This window comes from Lutra lutra, chromosome X (genome assembly GCF_902655055.1).
Source record: "Lutra lutra chromosome X, mLutLut1.2, whole genome shotgun sequence".
Classification (NCBI taxonomy): domain Eukaryota; kingdom Metazoa; phylum Chordata; class Mammalia; order Carnivora; family Mustelidae; genus Lutra; species Lutra lutra.
Window position 1 is genome coordinate 62,944,215 of NC_062296.1, and position 14,351 is coordinate 62,958,565.

The 14,351-nt window shown below is 42.0% G+C and overlaps 1 protein-coding gene across 8 annotated transcripts in view; it reads left to right on the forward strand.

The window, feature by feature from the left end:
* CASK (calcium/calmodulin dependent serine protein kinase) overlaps positions 1-14,351 on the forward strand; it is a 353,809-nt gene that overhangs the window by 289,095 nt on the left and 50,363 nt on the right. The gene's annotated exons all lie outside the window — the stretch shown is intronic.

Genomic DNA, 14,351 nt, shown 5'->3' on the forward strand with positions numbered 1-14,351 from the left:
TATTATAGATTAACTGATATTTTAAAGTACTGCATTAGAAATAAATCAGTGAAAAAAAAATAAAAGAAATAAATCAGTGTCTGGAATCCTGCATATTTTGTATTACCAACATCTTTATTGCAGTTTTTTACTGTTTAGGGAGAGTTAGAGAGTTTTTTTTAATCCAGCACTGGGAAACTACAACTCTTGATTTACTCTTTTGCTTTTTTGAGATGATATTAAATTAGTAATCCTATTTGGGAACAGCTTATTTTTAGAACTCAAAGGTTTCCTAAAGTGGGAAAAACTGGAACTTCTGCAATGATTTGATTTTTCCAGCAATTTGGGGTTTGAGAAGTACACTGTTAAGTTTGGATGTTTAAATAGATTACCAGTCAGGAAATGCCAAAGCTAAATTTCCCATGAATTCGTAATCTAGTCGAGTTAGACTTAACTGTCTAGAATATTAAGGCCTGTGGACCTGCTGAACTACTGGGACCTTCTCAGGGTACCTGCTAGCCTTGAGCATGAGCTTCAGCAGATACGAAAAACCAGCTGGGTAGTGGGCCAGTGGTATGACCTTTGTGCTACTTGCCTCCTGGGGCTGGAGACTGAAGTGCATTGCTGCTCACTGTGGGTATAAGGATCTCCCTTTCCACTCTTTCTAACTGGTGGGCAAAAACTTCCATATCTGTTTCTATAATATAGATAAACTAGTATATAACTGTAACTAATGCCCAAGTATTAGTGTCAGTAGAAAATTACATGACACAAAATTCCTAGGGTAAGGAGAGCTAGAAATAGCATATATCCTGAATATTTTCAAAGTAGTTTTTCTTCATTCTTAATGAAGATATCAACAAACTTAGCCAGAAAAAGAAAGGCTACTAAGTATATGGTCATTCATTAAGCAGCAATAGAAAACGGATACAACCAGAAACAAAGCAAAGTATTGTCTACTCTTAGCATTTCTATTCAACATTGTATTGGAGGTTCTGGCCAGTGCAGTAAAGCCAGAAAAAGAAATTCAAGGTTATGCAGATAAGAAAAGAAGTAAAACCATTTTCTCACAGAGATATGTTCTTGTATGTAGAAAAGCCTAAGGAATCTACCAAAAAAATCTATTAGAACTAATAGGCAAGTTTAGCAAGACTGCAGGATAAAAGATCAATATACAAAAATTAACTGTATTTCTACACAGCAGTAAATCATGTGAATGTAACTACAAAATCAGTAGTTTTACAAGTAGTAAATCATGTGAATGTAAAATTAAAGAAATACAATACCACTGAAAAGAATAAAATATTTGGTGACTTGAACAAAAGAAGTTTAGGACTCATACACTGAAAACTACAAATGTTGCTGAAAGAAAGTAAAGGTCACAATAAATGGAGAAAGAGAGAGAGATTGTTGGATTGGAAGACTCAGTATTGTTATGGTGACAGTTTTCCCCATATCCACCTATAGATTCAAGACAGCCCTTATCAACATCTCAGCAGAATTTTTTTTGTAGAAGTTAACAAGCTGATCCTAAAATTTATATGGAAATGCAAAAACAATTTTGAAAAAAGAAGATCAAAGTTGGAGAACTGATTTCAAAACTTTTTGCAAAGCTACCATAATGCAAAAGCTGAGTATTGGTATAAGGATAGACATATAGATCAGTGAAACAGAATAGAGTTCAGAAATAAACCTTCCCATTCGTGACCCAGTTGATTTTCAGCAAAGGCACCAGGCAATTCAGTGGAAAAAGGATAGTGGTGGTGTTTTTTTTTTAAACACGGTGCTATGACTATCCATATGCAAAGAAATTAACTTAGACCCTTGCCTCACACCCCACACCAAAAATTTCCACAAAATGAATCATAGATCCATTTTAAGCTTAAAATAATAAAAACTTGTAAAGAAAATGTAGGAGTAAATCTTCATTACCTTGGGTTAGGCCAGGAGCTCTTAGATTCAACACAAGGGAACTCTTGGGGATGAAGGAACTGTTCTAAAACTGAATTAAGATAGTGGTTGTACAACTGTATAAATTTACTCAGCATCTTCAAACTGTACACGTACAGTGGGCAAATTGTGTAGTTTATAAATGCACCAATAAAGCTTTCAAAAGTGAAAAATGAGAAGGAATTCCCTTTTACCTTAAAAAAAATCTATTTTACCCTTTTTATATTATTTTAAGGTCAAGCACTGTTGGAAGTTCCTTCCATGTGCTATAGGTTATAGTGTACTCTGGATCCCATAATGTCTTTGGAACCCCTCACTCCGACTATAAACAGCACTGTCCAGTCTCCTGGAGTTGTCCCTGTGTCCTGACACCAGTCCAGCAAAGCCAGACGGCCTGCCCTCACCAGTGCCCAAAGCTCACCGTGAAGGGGTCATCCTAGCAGATTTCACAGGGTCAGCACACTGACTTCCTCTTCTCAGCAGTTCATGTTAGGGCTAAGAATTTACCACTTACTGACTTGAGAATGCTAAATTTGCTTTTCTGTCCCAAGAACTGTTTTTATTAACCAGTGCATTGTTGTGCCTCATGAAAGAAGCCCAAATTGACTTTTTTCTAATTTAAAAGCGCTATGAGGGATGCCTGGGTGGCTCAGTTGATTAAGCCGCTGCCTTCGGCTCGGGTTGTGATCCCAGGGTCCTCGGATCGGGTCCCACATCGGGCTCCTTACTCAGCGGGAAGTCTGCTTCTGCCTCTGCCTGCCACTCTGCCTGCTTGTGCTGTCTCTCTCTGACTGATAAATAAATAAATACATAAATAAATAAATACATAAATAAATAAATAAATAAATATTTTTTAAAAATAGAAACACTATGAATTACATAATTTTATCTATTTTTTCAATAAGGGGATTACCTTCTCAGAGCAACGTGTTTCAGCTATTCATTTCTTTTACATGCAAATACATATTTGTCATTTCCCAAAGTTCACAGCTTCTTAACAAATATGACCTAATACCAATATTTTTGTCTTTTTACTGTGGTAAAATATACCTGACATTAACATACCATGGTAACCATTTTCAGCATACGATTCGGTGACATTAAGTACGTTCACACTGTTGGCGCAACCATCGCCACCGTCCACCTCCAGAACTCCTTCCAGCTTCCGCAACTGAAACCCCCATACCTATGAAACAGCAACCCACCAGTTCCTTCTCTCCCCAGCCCCTGCTGACCACTGCTGTACTTTCAGCCTCAGGGACTCTGACTAGCGTAGATACCTCGTGTAAGTGGAATCCTACTGCATTTGTTCTTCGATGACTGCCTGGTTTATTTCACCTCATCTAGTATCCTCAGTGTTCATTCAGGCTGTAGCGTGTGTCACTCTCTCCTTCCTTTTCAAGGCTCGAAACTATTCCCTTGTACGTATACACCACATTTGGTTTATCCATTCTTCCAATATGAATGCTTTTTGATAGACCATTGTATAACAGAGAAGACCAAATTCTGAAAACTAAGCCGGTCCAGCAGTAGGGAATCCAGCCTTCATTCCATCCCCCGGGCAGTTGCTCTCTGTGGGGCACCACATTAACTCCTGTGTTCTACATCTTTGGGAAAGGAATGTGTGATTTTCACTGAAACTATGATTAACCGTAGGAGTCTCTCTGGTTCCCTTATTTGTTCAGACGAATTACTTCTTAAAACAGGGACTGGAATTTACTCTGAAATACCAAGAGTAATGAATCAGCTTGTCCCTGGTCCCAGTGTTGGCCACTGAGTGCCCCCTCTCTTTTTATGGCACCACAGTCAACTTTACCAGAAGGCAGAGGAATGTTCAAAAAGCCATCACAGTGCAACAAGGCCTGATTCTTCTTCATGCTGTTCTCAAGGAAGGGAGGAGTTTTCCCCCAGAAAGGAATGTGACATGCTCACTTGAAGAATATTTGATGGGGTTGGCATGCAGCATTCCTAATCCAAGAACATAGCTGCTTTCTCCTCTTTCTGGCCGATCTAACACTGTCTCATTAAAACCTCTTCTGCCAAACTCTTTTGTTCTCTTTTAACTTGCCACAATAGAAATCCATCTTTGCAGGGCGCCTGGGTGGCTCAGTTGGTTAAGCATCTGCCTTGGGCTCCAGTCATGATCCTGGAGTCCTGGGATCAAGCCCCACGTAGGGCTCCCTGCTCTGTGGGAAGTCTGCTTCTCCCTCTGCCCCTGCCCCCTTCTCATGCTCTCACTCTCAAATAAATCTTTTAAAAATAAATTTTAAAAAAAATTTTAAAGAAATGAGGCTTCAACACTTCTTTAATGTTAGTGTTTTAATGGAAAAGAAATTCATATCCTAGTGAAATTTCTCATAGGTAGGCAGACGCTTGTATCTGGTATTAAAAAGTTCCATATTTCAGAAAGCTTGAGTAAAAGCAGAATAAAGCCTCCTGCATCATCTAACTAGTGGTGTTTCCTTATGCTTTCTTTTGCTTGCTCAAGAATAGGCATTATGGGGGCGCCTGGATGGCTTAGTGGGTTAAAGCCTCTGCCTTCGGCTCAGGTCATGATCTCAGGGTCCTGGGATCGAGCCCCACATCGGGCTCTCTGCTCAGCAGGGAGCCTGATTCCCCCTCTCTCTCTGACTACCTGTCTGCCTACTTGTGATCTCTCTTTCTCTGTCAAATAAATAAATAAAATCTTTAAAAGAAAAAAAAAAGAATAGGCATTATGATTTGTTTCTTACCGGGCTTAATTTTAGAGTCAATTGCCAACTGAAAAAGGTCGACAGAACAGTCATGTTAGGTCATCTGAGGCCACTGCTTGAGTTTCTCAGAAAGAGCTGTCAGCTGCCCAGAATCTGCCACAGTGGCCTATATTGTTAGGCCACCGAAGGGATGGTACTTTTAGATGGAACTATGAGGTCAAGCAAGTCTTAATTTCTTGGTTTCAAAAATAAATCTCCAGGGGCGCCTGGGGTGGCTCAGTGGGTTAAGCCGCTGCCTTCGGCTCAGGTCATGATCTCAGGGTCCTGGGATCGAGCCCCGCATCGGGCTCTCTGCTCAGCAGGGAGCCTGCTTCCTCCTCTCTCTGCCTGCCTGTCTACCTGTGATCTCGGTCTGTCAAATAAATAAATAAATAAATCTTTAAAAATAAATAAATAAATCTCCATAAGTACGATGTTCTAATGGGCAGGAAACAAAAGCAGCTCTGTACACAGACACTAAAACCTAAACCAAATGAGGGCCTCCTTTGGGGTACTTTCACTGTCAAAATCCACAGTATTTTGCATCCCTCTGAAGAACTCAAATTGGCCCAGGTGAACTGATTGTTCAGTTTCCTATTCTGCTGTCAGAGGAAAACTTTCATAATTGATTTAGTTACAGTAGCATACAACTAAGCCAGCTGGGCCCCTTCTTAAGACTTCAGGTAAGGGTATATACCCCATCATGATTTTCTAAAGCTTGATTTAAGCTAGCATTTAAGGCTAACGTTTTCCTGGAACATCTAACTCAAGGGCTCCCAGGACCATTCTTACTGGGCACAAAATCAGATACGTATTTCTAATTTTACCCAAAATAACCTGGGCCATAGCAGTGGTGGGCAGCCCCTGAACCTTTCTCCAAGGTAAATCTAACTTCCAGGGGAGCCTGGGAGGTGGCTCAGTCATTAAGCATCTGCCTTCGGCTCAGGTCATGATCCCGGGGTCTTGGGATCGAGCCCCTCATCAGGGGGAGCTCAGTGGGAGCCTGCTTCTCCCTCTCCCACTCCCCCCTGCTTGTGTTCCCTCTCTCGCTAAGTCTCTCTCTATCAAATAAATAAATAAGTCCTTTAAAAAATAAAATTTATGAAATTTAGCTATTTACATCTTTTCTGACTTTTCAGAGGGAAAGTCAGCACAAAATAGAAATTGTGAAGGATAGCATGCAAATGAAATGAAAGCGACTTCTTCAAATGAATGGAGTGTATTATCTCCACACAAATGGAGATTCATCTGTGAAACTAATCTTTGAGGGCTTCCTTCAACTATTTTTTAAAAATTAAATTGATTTTTAGAAGTTTTATGGAATATTAATTCTTAGGAAAAACGATTTTCGGTGCAGAGAGGAAAGGTATTTTTTTAATCCCATAAAAGAAAAATGCCCTGGGTGATTTTAATTTCTTTTTGTAAATCATAATATCTCAATGCATAATCATTTTTAATTTCTTTTTGTAAATCATAATATCTCAATGCATAATCATTCTTAGATTTGTGAGCAGGATAGGTTATAGAAGTTCATTGCAAAGTTTCATTGTAGCTTCTTAAATTTTTGAAAACCCCATTTTATATTTTTTATCTTACATTAGTCATCATATAGTACATCATTAGTTTTTGATGTAGTGTTCCAAGATTCATTGTTTGCGTATAACACCCAGTGCTCCATGCAGTACATGCCCTCCTTAATATCCATCACCAGGCTCACCCATCCCTCCTCCCTGCTCCCCTCTAAAACCTTCAGTTTGTTTCCCAGAGTCCACAGTCTCTCGTGATTGATTCATCTCCCCCTCTGATTTCCCCCGCTTCATTTCTCCCTTCCTTCTCCTAATGTCCTCCATGCTATTCCTGATGTTCCACAAATAAGTGAAACCCTATGATAATTGACTTTCTCTACTTGACTTATTTCACTCAGCATAATCTCCTGCAGTTACGTCCATGTTGATGCAAAAGTTGGGTATTCATCCTTTCTGATGGCTGCGTGATATTCCATTGTATATATGGACCACATCTTTTTTTTTTAAGATTTTATTTATTTATTTGACAGAGAGAGAGATCACAAGTAGACGGAGAGGCAGGCAGAGAGAGAGAGAGAGGGAAGCAGGCTCCCTGCTGAGCAGAGAGCCCGATGCGGGACTCGATCCCAGGACCCTGAGATCATGACCTGAGCCGAAGGCAGAGGCTTTAACCCACTGAGCCACCCAGGCGCCCCTTTTTTTTTTTTTTTTTTTTTAAGGACCACATCTTCTTTATCCATTCATCTGTTGAAGGGCATCTTGGCTCTTTCCACAGTTGAGCTATTGTGGAAATTGCTGCTGTGAACATTGGGGTGCATGTGGCCCTTTTCACTGCATCTCTATCTTTGGGGTAAATACTCAGTAGTACAATTGCTGGGTCATAGGCTAGCCCTATTTTTAACTTTTTTTTAAGATTTTATTTATTTATTTGGCAGATCACAAGTAGGCAGAGAGGCAGGCAGAGAGAGGGGGAAGCAGGCTCCTAGCTGAGCAGAGAGCCCGATGTGGGGCTCGATCCCAGGACCCTGGGATCATGACCCACGCCGAAGGCAGAGGCTTTAACCCACTGAGCCACCCAGGCGCCCCTATTTTTAACTTTTTGAGGAACCTCCACACTTTTCCAAAGTGGCTGTACCACCTTGCATTCCCACCAACAGTGACAGTGTAAGAGGGTTCCCCTTTCTCCACAACATCTCCAATATTTGTTATCTCTTGCCTTGTCCATTTTTGCCATGCTAACTGGTGTAAGGTGGTATCTCAATGTGGTTTTTATTTGAATTCCCCTGATGGCTAATGATGATGAACATTTATTCATGTGTCTGTTAGTCATTTGTATGTCTTCTTTGGAGAAGTGTCTGTTCATATCTTCTGCCCATTTTTTGACTTAATTATTTGTTTTTTGGGTGTTGAGTTTGAGTGAGAAGTTCTTTATAGATCTTAGATATCATTTCTTTATCTGTAGTGTCATTTGCAAATATGTTCTCCCATTCTGTGGGTTGCATCTTTTTTTGTTGACTGTTTCCTTTGTTGTCCAGAAGCTTTTTATCTTGATGAAGTCCGAGGAGTTCATTTTCACTTTTGTTTCCCTTGCCTTTGGAGACGTGTCTTGAAAGAAGTTTCTGTAGCTGATGTTGAAGAGGTTACTGCCTATGTTCTCCTATGTTTTAGGACTTTGATGGATTCCTGTCTCACATTGAGGTCTTTCATCCATTTAGAGTTCATCTTTATGTATGGTGTAAGCGAATGGTTGAGTTTCATTCTTCCGTATATAGCTGTCCAATTTTCCCAGCACCATTTATTGAAGAGATAATCTTGTTTCCATTGGATATTTTTTCCTGCTTTGTCAAAGATTAGTTGACCATAGAGTTGAGGGTCCCTCCATATCTGGGCTCTCTACTCTGTTCCACTGATCTATGTGTCTGTTTTTGTTCCAGTACCATGCTGTTTTGGTGATCACAGCTTTGTCATATAGCTTGAAATCAGGCATCATGGTGCCCCCAGCTTTGTTTTTCGTAGTAAATCACCTTTCCCTCAGTTTGCCAGATTTCAAACATATTTTTAAAAAATACTGTTGGAGGGCACCTGGGTGGCTCAATGGGTTAAGCCTCTCCCTTCGGCTCAGGTCACGATCTCCGGGTCCTGGGATCGAGTCCCACATCGGGCTCTCTGCTTGGCAGGGAGCCTGCTTCCTCCTCTCTCTGCCTACTTGTGATCTCTCTCTGTCAAATAAATAAATAAAATCTTAAAAAAAATACTGTTGGATATTAACAGCTGACCCCAGGTTCACTAAAAAGAAGTGACACATTGAAGCTTGTTTCTAATCACTGAGCTTCTTCAGATAACTCAAACTGTACAGAAAGTTTTATTTTAAATAAGATGCCGTGTTTCCAGGGCAAGTCATTCCCATTATTGTTAGGCAGTGTAAATCCGTGAACAGCATTCTCATCTGTTGTACCAGGATCGCAGACACACTTCATTACATACTTTTCGGCTAAATATTTGACTCTTGAAAACTTGAATTGCTTTCCAGCAGGCAGCTTGTTCAGTCTCTTTGAAGGAAGTGGTAAGAGGGTAGTTGCTCATGAACTTGAGTGGAGTTCCCTACAACTCTACAAAGCCATTCGCCATTCTGCAGTCTCGTTGCAAAAGTTATCATCTTATCTCAGCCAATACGCATTCTGGTCCTGAGATTTGGTTTCCTCTGTGCTAAAGTTAGTGGGACATACAACCCCGTGAGAGTAACTTTATGGTTCTCTGCCAACCATTCCATTTTAAATGTTGATCTTGGAATGCTGCATATAAACTGGGAGCAAAACAAAGGCTTCTGTTTGAGGGCTAGAAACCAGAAGAGCATGAGATATGATGGAGTATGGTTTAAAAAAAAAAAAAAAAAAAGGAAACTTGATTTAGTGTGTGGGATATGAATAAAAAGTGACATCTTAACAGGTTTCATCTTTATGTCTGGAAGTACACTCTCAGGAAAGTTGAATTTAATATTACCACCAACTTTAGTCTGCTCTGTTTAAAATAGCCCATCTCCAATATAGAATTGTGTCCCCCTAACAGAACTGTACTTCTGTTTCTTAAGGCAGAAAGATTAAGCGTGTGCACCTAGCTGTGTGTGGCCATATCTGACCCAGCTCCAGAGATGAGCAGAGAGCGGTGTGTCTGAGACAGCGTCCAACAGTCTGTTCCCCTTACAGCTGTCCACATTTCCTTGTTCTGCTGTGTGTGTGTGTGTGTGTGTGTGTGTGTGTGTGTGTGTGTGTGTGTGTGTTTTAATAAAAAGTGCTGAAGTTGGGGAACCTTAACTTCATTGGAAAGAGAGAACAGTAACAGATTCATTCTTGTTTTCTCTCTAGGGATAACTTTTTTTCTAAAGATTTTATTTATTGAGCAAGAGAGCAAGCATGAACAGGGCAAGGGACAGAGGGACAGGGAGAAGCAGGCCCCCTGCTGAGCAGCGATTCCCAGCCCCTTCTCTAGGGATAAATTATTAACATTCTTCCCTCCCTCTGCCTCATCTTCTACACCTCAGCTTTACAAATACACTCGATACCTTTAAACTGAGGGTTACCAGAGGGGAGGCAGGCAGGGGAATGGGGTAAATAGGGGATGGGATTGAGGCGGGCACTCGTGATGAGCTCTGGGTGATGTGTGGAAGTATTGGGTCACAGTGGTACACCTGGAACTCATATAACACTGTATGTTAACTGGAAGTAAGAACTTAGGAGGCGCCTGGATGGCTCAGTTGGTTACGCATCCGAGTCCTGAGTTTGGCTCAGGTCATGATCTCAGAGTCATGAGATTGTGCCCCGCATCAGGTGCCACACTAAATGTGGAGGCTGCCTAAGATTCCCTATCTCCCTCTTCCCATCCTCCCCCACCCCAACCCCACCACACTCACTCTCTCTGAAAAAAAAAAAAAAAATGAAACAAAGTTCAAAAACAAATACACTTGATATCCTCAAATAGCAGGAAAGCAAATAGCAGAAAGAAATATATTTTACCATTTCAATCCACCATGAACTTAAGCTTCTCGAGCAGGGATTGGCAAACTATGGTGCTCAGGCCAAATCCAGCCAGCCACCTATTTTTGGAAATAAAGTTTTATTGGAACACCGCCATGTCCATTCACTGATGGGTTGTTAATGGCCGCCTTTGCATATAGGGCAAGGCTGAGTGGCTGACAGAATACTTACTGTCACAAAGCCTGAGATATTTATCACCAGGAAATGAATAGAATTCTAGCATTCTTTAACAGGGCAAGGTTTGCAGTTGATTGGCTAATATCTTCCCAAATCATTTTTAGTATTTTTTTCCTACAACCTGTAAGTAGCATTCTCTACAGTTCCCTCCCCAAATATTTGCTGAAGGTTGTTTCCCTGGCAGAAGACTTTGTGTGTTCCTGAATTCTAATATAAAGCAAGGAAGTCTGGTATGAGAGAAAGGATGGCACATCAGGAGTTCATGGTCTAGTCGCTGCTGTTCTGGCTACAGAACCTTGAGTGTGACACTTAACGTCACTGGACCTCTGCTTCCTCTTTAAAATGGAGGAGCTGAAGAAGCAAATTACCTTTAAAAAAGTGGAGAGCTGAACCATATTTGATGAAGTAAATCAGCCTTGAAACACACCCAAAAGAAATATGGTCAAAATAGATTTCTTAATTTTGAGGGAAAGTTTTAACTATGGAGGAAAGACCAAAGATAAATGATACCTGGTTCCTAAAGAAACAAGCTAAGAAAGTATTCCCAGTCTGTTTATTTTTAGGTCACTCTGAAATTTTTTTTGAAATATCTATTTCCAGTTCCTCTGCACCAGCTCAAATATGCCTTTATTTTTTAAAGAAACATGTATTAAGCATCTCCAGTGTACTCAGCCCCATGTGAGGCGCTGTTACTGAATGTCAGGGAACTCAAGATTCTGGTCATGGAAAAGAGAAAGCAGCCCTTAAACAGCATGTTCCAGAATCCTTTCCCTCGGGCAGCTAGGGTCCTCTTGGCTCTCGATGCACTTGATGTGGCAGTCGTCAGATGCTGGCTTTGTCCTGGGTTCTGCATCATCAGTGGACTCTGGAGCTGGCCTCAGCAGCACCCTCTCAGCTCCTGCACCCAGGCGTTAGCCCACAGCTAATTATTCCTGGATCCCTTTGCTCCGTGCAGGCAGCCCTCTTGGACAGGGCTCCATCAAGATGGCTGCAGCTGGATCACACTCTGAGGCAGCTCCTTGACTCATGGGAAACGCACACATGGGAAACACTACAGGTGTGGGGTGCCCTACCGCCAGCCTCACCCTGCTGGCAAGGGCTGCCCCGGCCAGGAGAGAGGCAGGCATCAATATGTTTTTACTCGGGACCACAAATGTCACCTGTCAAGCCGCCCCAAGCACTCTCTCTCACAGTACCCCCGGTACACCGAGATGGGCCTCCTAAGTCACTGCCACTCGGCAAGCATCCCTCCAGAGAGTGAGATAACGAGCTCTCGTTACTGGCACCTCCATTTTCTGGGTGTGGTTCTCGTGGAGCACCAACCACCCTTCCCTGGCATGAGGAAAAAGGCAACTCCCTCTGCCCTCCTACCCCGGAGGAAGGAAGGGGAGATCAAATACTTGGTCTCCTCATCCTGTGACTCTGACAGACGCCAGACTTCTGCCTCTGTAGGCAGAACGGGGCATGCAGGTGAGTACGGAAGGGCCGTTTTGGCTGCCTTCCAGCAAGCCCTAGAAGGACGGTCTGGCAGCTTTCTAGCAGGCTCGGTGCTACTTCCTTCCTATAGGCCTTAGCTCTGGGCTCCAGCTGAAGGTACAAGAGGTACAGAGGAAGTCCCAAATCATATCATTCTAGATAGTCTTTATGCATGCTGCAGCCTTCCTTTGTTCTCAAAACCCAGCCACGTCTCACAAAACCTTCACAAAGCCTTCACAAAACCACCTACACTTGGACTTTGAATCCCTAAGAACGAGAATTTGAAAAGCTACATATTTCTCGGACCACTGTTTTAAAACACTAACGTTACATTGCATTAAAGCATTCCTCCATGGAGGACTTTTTCTTTACCTGCTTTGCCACATTTCTAAATGGTTTGTATTTGGGCGCCTGCGTGGCTCAGTGGGTTAAGCCTCTGCCTTCAGCTCAGGTCATGATCTCAGGGTCCTGGGATTGAGCCCTGCTTCAGGCTCTCTGCTCAGCGGGGAGCCTGCTTCCCCCCCCCCATCTCTCTCTGCCTGCATCTCTGCCTACTTGTGATATCTGTCAAATAAATAAACAAAATCTTTAAAAAATAAATAAATAAATGGTTTGTATTTGTTGTGGGTATCGCTAAAATATTTTGAGTCCCAAAGGCAAAAACCCAGTCCCAGAAAGTGAAGAGGAGAAATGAAGGTCGGCATCTTATGCATGCATTTCCAGATAGTCTCCACCTTGGGGCTCACTCAGCTGAGATCCCTTCCAGTTGATAGCGCTGGGAACCATACTGCTCTCAGGCTCTCAACAGGATCCAGCTGACACAGGTTTCTGGGCTTTTGGCTCTATGTGTCTTTGGAATCTGGGAGTTTTTTGAGGACAAGACTGTCCTCTTTTTCATTTTCATAACCCCAGTAAAGAGAACTGCACAGCCTAGTACATAGTAGGAGCTCAGTTGGTGGATGGATGGATAGATGGAGGAGACAACAAGGACTCACTTCTGATGGTGACAAAGTGAGCCCCGTTTCTCCCTGCCCCTTCCTGCCATGGTTCTTACTCGCCCTTCTGCTTCAAGTGCAGCCAGTTGAGAATCACCATCTGTTCTTAGCTATCCATTGTGTCCAGTAACTGCTGGAACTGCTCCAGTCCCGGGATCCCCTAGGAGCTGGAGGGGCAGAGCCCAGTGCCCCCACCTCAGACAGAAGACCCCTTCTTTTAATTCCTTCTACTGCTTCTGCCTTGATAAGAAGCACCCAACCTCTCATTCCACCACTAGTCCCACTGCACTTTGGGCGAATATGCGATGAACTGAATCACAGACCAAAGGAACGGAGGAAAATTTGGTCTGAGCACTTTTTTGGAAGCAGGGCCCTAAAAAAATGTTGAAACTCCAGGCATCTGTATGTCACCTGTGAAGAGGCTATAAACCTAGAACAGAGGTTCTCGCTTTACTATCCTGTGCCTCAGTTTCCTCATCTGTAAAGTGGGAATAGTAAAGGGTATTGACCTGATAGGTTTGCCTGAGGTTAAACGAGGGAATATATATTAAGAATTTTCACTAATAACTAATATCTAGTAAGTGTTCAATAAAAGTAGTAATTCTTGTTGTTGTTATGACTACCGTTACTCTCTGGAGTTAGCACTTGGCGGGTGCCTCGGTGGCTCAGTCGGTTAAGCATCTGCCTTTGGCTCAGGTCATGATCTCAGGGTCCTGGGATTGGGCCCCGCTTCGGGCTCTCTGCTCAGTGGGGAGTCTGCTTCCCGCTCCCCCCCGCCGCCTGCCTCTCTGCCTGCTTGTGATCTGTCTGTGAAGTAAATAAATAAAATCTTTTTAAAAAAAGAACTAAACAAAAACCAAGCAGGAAAAAAAAACCCACCTATTTTAGAGAAGTTAGGAAATAGACATTGGCAGACTGGCCAAAATCCATTTTAATTTTTCACTTTTCAAAGCAGACTGTCAAATGAGCCATTTTGTTTGAGGTAGAAATTAGTATTTTAATTGCATTTCCACCCTACAGAGATTTTTCTTTAAAGAATTAATTGTCTTCAGAAAGTCAAATTTTGGATCAGTTAGATTTGTGGCATTTTTGAAATATATTTAGATTCTTCTCAGTGTCTTCTCATGCTCTGTGAATTTGCAAATTCAAAAGGAAAAAGTTCATGTCCTTGACTTCCTGCTAAAGGATGCCAGCACTGATACTGTTAATAAACAGCCCTAGTAAAACAAGCATAAACCTTTTGTGAGAACATTCCTTCCTAGAAGGAGTTGGTTTGCCCTTTCCCAAGATTTCGATTTTGGTGAAAATTCTTTCAGACATGTCTTGGCCAGAAAACGTTCTTTCGTTTTGCTCTATATCCATGTTAGTGAATGTTGCTTCTACCAGAGGCAACAAAATATTGCAATTCTGAAGTAGTGATCGATTTTAAATGAGAAAGGAAACTGCCACATTGACAGAATCTTGGACCATCTATTTGAGGATGAT